Consider the following 6,598-nt stretch of genomic DNA (forward strand, 5'->3'; position numbering starts at 1 on the left):
AGCGTTTTCTCTTAACAAGTTTGAATGAAATGTTCTTTCCATAGCCCTTGTAGAGATGACATAAAAGTACACAACAATACTAATAATAGTGAAAGTCAATATAATTCTTCATCCACAAGAAAAATATCATAAAGTAGTTTGGTCTCTACAGGAACTACACAAAATCTGAAGCTTGTATTTTGCAGTTCTCTCTGGTATTGCCATTGCAGAGCTCAGCCTGCAGCCACAGACATGACCAATGGACATGTATTGGTTGGCCTAGAGAAGGGAAAAGGGTATGTAAGTGTCCTCCCTTGAAATGGCTTTATTTTAAAGGAGCAGTTGAGTACAGTGCCTCTGAAGCTAAGGGAAACCAGGGTTCCAATCTACTAGAAAATCAGTGACGTACCGATTTATATGCTAAATAGAAAATAGGAAATTACTTATTTGCTATTATCTATTTCTTCAGAAGCAGGTCTGATGTAGTTTTCTCTACTATGTTATCATAGATACATGCCTTGTCTGTTGTATATGCAGAAAAATGCCATTCAACAGCTTTTCTACTAAAAAAAATAAAACCACCACAAAGGGCAGCTGGTAGCAAGTGCTTAAAATTTTTATCAAGCACTGAAATACCATGTATGTTCTTCATCAAATCCTTCTGTTTCTTGTGCAGCACTGCCCCTGATGGGTACCAGCTCTCATGATATCCGAATTTTCTTCACTGGTTAAAGGCATAAATTAATGAAAGACAGGCATATTAGAAATCCTCCAAAGTTACAACATCACAGAATTTTTGCATGCTTTTGTGTTACTAGCACAGCTTCTAAGTGTTATCTCGACATATTCTAAATAGAAATAATAATTCCTTCTCTCAGCAGTGTGGCAGGGAAAACTGATAACTCCCTTGCAGACTAGGAAGTCTTCAGATATTGTAGCAGCAAGGATCTTATAGGCATACTGATAGACAAACCAACACATTTAAAAAAGACAAAAAATACCACCTTATAAGGGTCAATTATAAATTAAAAAAGATTCATTAATATAGTCAGTGTGCTTTCAACAGGCTTTAGTTTTGCTACACTTACTCGAGCAAAGTAATCATACATCTTCACTTGCTGAGGCTACTTGCACTGTAAAGTTCTATCTTCATAAGGGTAACGATAGCAAAACTGGACCTGGCAGCTCTATTTTCCTTTAAATCTTCCTGCCCTATCATAACTAGAATAGCACTGAAAATTAAAAGGAGACAAGGGAGGAATACAGACGTAAAGAGCAGGAGCAAACATTATTATTGTCAGTGAGAATTAGCCAATCAATCTTTCTGACCACAAAGCAATTTAATTTGGCCTTTTACTGCATCCATTTTCTCTGATTAATTTTAATGATGTCAGACTTCTTGTCCCTTGGGGCTGGAAGTCTGTGGGACATTGTCCAAGTCTTTAACCCAGCTCCTGTGTCTGCGTCTCTGGTGATCCTGCAGGTGGAAGCAGCTGGAGTCCTGACACTTCTCAAACACCCAGGTGATAATCTGACAAGCCTCTTCCTCTCTCTGTGAAATGTGCCATAGCATTAAAGGTCTGAGTTACTGCTCAGCATTCAACAGCTGCTGGCTCTTCCTGACAGCATTAATACAAGATTAGACATAGAGATGTTCTGCAAGTGATACATGTTTAATGAAACTGCAAGTCTGTGAGGTTTCTATCAAAGGAAATTTCTATTCAACCAGAGCTCATATCTGCAAGAATTTAAAAGAAGAATTTATCTATATATAAAGATACCAGTAGCTTGAGTCATTTGCACACAAAATGACTCCACTTGATGTGAAAATGTTTGCATTTTCTGACTCCTCTTATGGGCAGTCTAATCTGCTGTCATCAACATATAACAAGCTTTGTCTGCTTGAAAAGTTCATTGTCTGTTACTATGACCAAGCACAACAGCTGTGCCTCATTCCTGTGTGTTCCAATGCTTTTCCTTAAAATCACATCAAGAACTATTAACAAAAAAGAAAAAAAAGAAAAAAAGCAGCTTAAAAAAACAAAGTTTAAAATAAATTTAAAAAATAAAGGAACCTCGTGTTTGACCCTTTGATTTTTTCCTTTTTCTTTTTGGATATCTACCTCCCCCTGCTGCTTCTAAGTCTAATGCTCAGGACTAAATTAATGAGACAATAACACGTGTATTCTTCATAAACTGCCACATAAATTAAATAGTTGTGAATTTATTCATCTTAGCTACTCCCTTCGTTTGCCCCAGTATTCCAGCCTGTTCCTTCAACATATATGTTTACTTCTATATATATATATATTAGTTTTATCTAATTCAAGTTCTCTGGTAATATGCCTGAGAGCAAGAATTCACTATGTGAAGCTTGCACACCTCCTTATCCTGACATCTTCTTTAACTACTGGCAAATCAGGGTCCATATGTAAAAGTGAGAGGACAAATTTAATAGCAACATGGATCTCTATTGGTTTTCCATGACACCAAATTTTAAGAATATTGCTATGTTCAATGCACTTAAAACCACGTTATCACAAACTTAGCTGCTCTATTCTGGAAGCATGGTAGGAAACCACTGAATACAGTTCCAGTAAAATAAGAAATGTTTTGTTTTCATATCATTAGACTTTCTACAGGAATGAATGATGATGAAAAGGTTAAGCTAAATTTTCATCTGACACTTAAATCTGGCAGCTTGTGGTTGCAGATGTGGTTAAAAACATAGTTATTTTGTTATTAATGTACTGGAATATAGCCCTTTTTCACTATGTAGTGGGGACAATGCTGCTGTGTTAATCACTGAATAATGAGTTTCTTTTAATAAAAACTGAAAAGATATATTTTTATCCAAAAAATGGGGTTTCCATGTAAACAAATTCAATAAATTATTCAGTCTATTAATGACTGTATCATAGTAAAAATGCAAAAGGAAAAGCAGGAAAGATACATTAGCACCCTTAGTTTTGGTATTTCCTGACTTATCTGCTTAGCTGCTCTAACTGAACATTAGTTTAACCATTGTTTTTGTTTAGGAAAAAAAACAAAGGGAATCAGATGGTCAAGAAATATATCTAAATCTGTCTTTCCAGAAATGACTGAGATGTTCAGAAAGATATTTTGAGAAGGAGCAACCCAAGTCCTTCAGCTCTTGCAGGAGCAGCTGTGGAATAATCCACGGATACTGGTAGAGGACTGCCAATATGAATTAAGTTAGTTGAGTTGTCAAATCCTTCCCAGTTAGACTGGCAGTGTCATGGTTTGAACAGCTTGTTCTCTAAGAAAGAATGTAATTTACTTAAAATAACATTGGTGAGGAGAACAAAAGGCTCAAGTCCTATTGTATACTTCTCTGCAGAGGTGGGTGGCTGTTTTTTTCAGTTACTCAGAAATGGATTTTAAGCTGGTTCAGGCACCTTTGGGCCTCTGAGTAGCTGAGGTGGAGCAGCATCTATTCCAGGCTACGAGCTCAGAGAGGAACCCAGCTTCTTCTGTGCATACACTATGCTGAATGTTTTCCCAACACAGCAACGCTGCTCTCATCATCTGAGACAGCAAAGGTCAAACCCAGTGCAGACATGCCTATACTGGATGAGTTACAGTGAAGGAATGTGGCTTCCCTGGCATATCTAATCCTATGGACATAAAGTTGATTGTATTTCTGGCTTTATTTACAGACAAGCGAAAAGAGAACAGTATATTTTGGTAGGACAGGTATAGCCCTGCAAAATATGGTATATTGTATAATTTCATATGAACTGGGAAGAAAATGTGAAAAGATTAATACTTGTACTTAAAAATGTCTGGGAGAATGACCCACAGGTAGAAGATCTCATTGCTGTCTAAAACCAAAGAAGCTACTTGACTCATTAACTATGTTACTCTGCTAAACAGCTGTGTATGCAAAATCCAAGTCAGGTGCACTTGGAGCTAGATGTTTAATTCCTACTCATGTTAAGAACAGAAATAGTCATTTATGTGTGGAGACCCTTGCAACAAACACCAAAAACCACTTTCTACAGGAATGTGCACCAACTTGGGCATTGTGTCATGCTGTTAAATCTCCTTCAAGTACAACTTTTGACTTTGGGAAAGAATACCAAAGCAAGCAGAACACCATTTCTCTCCAGTAAGGGGTTTTATCTATTTTGACTTCAGATGATTTATGGTATATGATTTTGGATTTTTTAATTCGTGTGTCATTTGTTCAGAAGAATCCAATCCTAGAAACTCTAGCCACATGAATAAAATAAACTACTTCTGGAAGTTGTTTATATGCATATGAGCTAACCAAGCAAAATACTCATCATAGCTGACTGCTTTCTGAATGTAACATCGTTCTTGCAGATTGGAATTACATTGCACGGTACTGCTTGTTCTAAAAAGCTATTTTTTAAGGTTCTGGCCATTGCAGAGAACATACACTTGGGCAGCAGAATGAAATGTTACTTCTAAGTTTATTTTAGCCAAATGAATATAGTTGCTGGGATTATTTAGATTATTTTCCCCAATGCTCCATGTATACTTGAAAGAGTAATTTTACCTTTAAACATACATTTCCTTGTCCAATTAATACTTGTCATATACTCAACAATTACTAATTAAAGAGCAGATAATAATACTCATTTTGATACAATAAAACCTTATCACAGAATACCAGCTTGGAAGGGACCTCAGAGATCATCTGGTCCAAACTTTCTTGGCAAAGCATGACCTAGATTAGATGTCCCAGCACTCTGTCCTACCTGTCTTCTGCTTTTTATCCTTAATAAGCCTCCTTTTTTTTTTTTTTTTTTTTTCCTTTTAGTTAAGCAAGACTCTTAAAAACCTTTATATTTATACTCAGAGCTCTACATCCATATTTAGGCATAAATCCTATTCATGTCAGTGGGTCTCAATGGGATTTTTGCCTGAGGTAAGTCTAGAAGATGTTGATCTGATGTTCATGCATTTTGACAAAAACACATTTTGAGTTCTTCAGTGCTGACAGTATTGGTCTTGTTTCCTTCACATCCTACCAACTCAGTGCATTGAATATTTAACAATACAGGTGATACGAGGTCCCATTGTCTGACTCATATAAATAGCCAAAAAATTGAAACCAAATCTTCTTCCATCTTTATAGTATATGTAAGGCTGGAAAACTGATCTAAAATAACATATACACCAGTGGTAATGAAAAAGAAGCTAGGATAAAGGAGATTTACCAAAAAAAAAATGAACTGATTTTAAAATTTTAAAATATTTTGCTGCCACCTTCTGGAATTTAATAAAATGTGTAGCTCATGTTTTTGTGGCATGGACATAATTTAACCTGTAATAATGTTAGTAATTGCTAACATTATTAATAACAATATTAATGTTAGCAATCGCTAACATTATTACAGAGAAAGAACATACACATTTATTTTTTCTTATTTTTAAATTCTAAACAAGTACGTCCAATTTCCACAGAGAGATGGAATTGCACAAAGATGGAATAGCATAGATTCAAAATTAAGGCTGAATAAAGGACAAAAAATTGTGCAGCAAGCATAACTCTCAACAAATGCCATGAAAAATCAGCAGATCAAGCATTAGTTGGTCATAAAGAAATATAAGTAAACAAAGCAGCCAGCTACTCATGGATGATACATAAATATCAATTAATCATTCACAGTTGTTTAAATCCAAGGTTATGTGTTAAAACTTGGGTCCTCTTTCCCCCTAAGTGTGTTGAGGCCTTTGCATAACTGCACTGTTTTTACAATATAACTCTAGATAAATAAACAAGAGGCAAACAAGTCCTAAGGCTCTGTCCTCTGTCCTACATATTTTCTCCATGTTTCTGTCAGAGAGATTTTCTTCTGCACAACATGTGAAAATGTAATGCATTTGGAGGAAGATTAATACATGCAAATATAACACCAGTACAGAAAGGATGTTCGAAGTCCTTTATTATCACTAAAACAACTGGACCACATCTTATTTTAGTAAAGGAGCAATCAGAAGAATTTAAACTGGAGGAAGAATAGAAGTCTGTATTTGTATGTGGTCCTGATGTCAATGGTTTTCTTTTGATGCATGAGATCAATATTCCCAGATCATTCTGGAGTTTGGTCGCCCCATCACTGCTTATATGAAGGACAGACAAGCTTGGGGACAGCCAAGGATACATGCTGCTTGCTGAGGTGTCTGGCCAGCCAGGGGCTAGTGAGTTTGACACATGTGTTGCTCAACCACCATTGGGGGAAATATAAACTGGAGTACTAGGAGGTACAAGCACCAGGTGAAATACATCCACACCACTGTCACTCCTTAATCTCTAAAATTTAAAATTTTAATCTAAGATTTAAATCCAAGGAAGGACATTTTGGACAGTTACTCAACTGGAAGAGTGGCGTTGATGAACCCCTGTCTTCTGCCACAGCGATATGCCTGTGGTGGCACACAGGTATGTCTGTACCTTGCAGGAGCAGGTATGTGGGCTGTTATGTTGGGTATGGGCAGAAATAATAAATCCTGTGGACCACAGCTGGTTTCTCCAAAGCACGGGTGAGGTCTGACTTGGGCCCAGGTAAGAAAGTTGCCCAGTGGTGGCAGAAGGCCTCAGTTCTGATGCACAGACATTTGTCCT

Source organism: Psittacula echo, assembly GCF_963264785.1.
Source record: "Psittacula echo genome assembly, chromosome: 1".
Classification (NCBI taxonomy): Eukaryota; Metazoa; Chordata; class Aves; order Psittaciformes; family Psittacidae; genus Psittacula; species Psittacula echo.